Here is a 1815-nt window from a genome sequence, read left to right as displayed (position 1 = left end):
ATTTTTGGTGAACTGTCAGTTTGTTGTAAAAGTTTCTCGTTTACTGTTAGAGGGCACCAAACGCTTGGTAACTGTCATGAACTTTGAATTCTAACACGAACGGCTCCCACGTGGTTTTATATTAAATTATGTATTTGGACAAGCAGAAGTTATTCTTTTTTGATTCTTCAACTGATGGATTATTTTAAACTATGAACAAAATTTTTGAGCGCATGTACCTGTAAATCCACACATATGTATGTACAGGGCCAGGCCCAGGAGAAGGGTGGAAGAGGCGGTAGGGGTGAATTCCCCCGGGCCCAGGCTTTTAAGAGGCCTGAACTATCAGAACCATCACTTCTTATTATTGAAATGAAACTTCTTTAGCGGCGGTTGGTTGATTGGAAGTAAATAGGCAAATTCAACGGAAATTGCACACGGAAATGGTTGGGGCTGAAACAAGTGCTTCTTGTGTGTATGCATATGGTATTAATTTAACAAAAACTTGCTTATAAAAAGATCAATACAAGAATGAAAGTAAAGGTGAGCACGTACATAGATAAAGAAAGGGATAAAGGCAAAGGTAAAAATAAAAACAAAAACAAAGCGTAAATATAAAGGCAAAAACGAAGATTAGGGTAAATTTAAACACTTTACTTATATAAGGGAAAAGGTGAAGGGAATGTGTAGATGAAGAAAATTATAAACATAAAAGTAAAAACAAATATAAGTATAAAGAAAAAGATTAAGATGATGATATCGATAAAAGTAAAGATGAAGATAGAGGAAAAATTGTGGTAATTATAAAGAAAAGGAACTATTTCGGGATATTAGAGATTTTTGGGACTCTCGGGACTTATCCATATAATAATCATAATTTTTATCGGTTTTGTTATCCATATTTTTATCGAATTTGTTATCGATTTTGCTATCGATATTTTCAGCACTTATCGATATAATAATCGATTTTGTTACCGATATTTTTATCGATATTTTTATCGATTTTGTTATCAATACTCTTATCTCATCATTGAGACTGCTTATCTCTAGTTGAAGAGTTATTAATATTAATCATTTTTTAAATCACAGGTACTGGCACATTTATCGCTGAACTTAAGAGCTTCTCCTACAGCAATCTCAGAAAAGAGTTCATGCTCTTTGAGGAGATCATTTAGCAAATAAAAACCTAGAATTGCATTAAATCGTAAGTTTGGAACAGATTTATGCTTTATTAACTACTTACGAACCCTGCCGCCTACTTAATTTAACTTTCAACTAAATTATTTAAGTCACACTGTATCTATAGACAATATTTAATGCGCTAAAAGCAGGTTGTAATACATAAATTACACACTAATCACATTTAGATAGCAATCTACGAAAAGTTCAGGCACACTTCGTTTTAAATATTACCAAAACCATCAACTACCCAAAGCTTAGGAACGAATGTCGAAAAAAAAAAGTACGCATAAGTAATTTAAGACATATCCAAGCCATTCTATAAACAACTCCAATATTTTTGTTATGGTTTATTTCATTGATTATTTATTGGCCTCTAGGCCAAAAAGAATTGAAAAGTCATTTCTTTTTACGGTTTTGGACATTTGATATGAAAATTGCAATAATGAGCGACAGTCTAATCTAATTTACGCTGCAATTAGAATGCGATAGTACGACACCATTGAACTTGGTTAGTAGATGCTACAATTTATTGCTTATGGTTAATTCCTACAACAGGTTGGCAAGATTCGGTGCTTTACAACACATTTCCGTCAACTTATAGCTAATTGTGTTTGAAGTCGAATTAGTTTCGGGGTTGTTCCAAGTTCGGTGTCA

The sequence above is a fragment of the Rhagoletis pomonella genome, unplaced genomic scaffold (genome assembly GCF_013731165.1).
Source record: "Rhagoletis pomonella isolate Grant_MI unplaced genomic scaffold, Rhpom_1.0 Rhpom_scaffold_00008, whole genome shotgun sequence".
Taxonomy (NCBI): domain Eukaryota; kingdom Metazoa; phylum Arthropoda; class Insecta; order Diptera; family Tephritidae; genus Rhagoletis; species Rhagoletis pomonella.
This window is presented reverse-complemented; position numbering follows the sequence as displayed.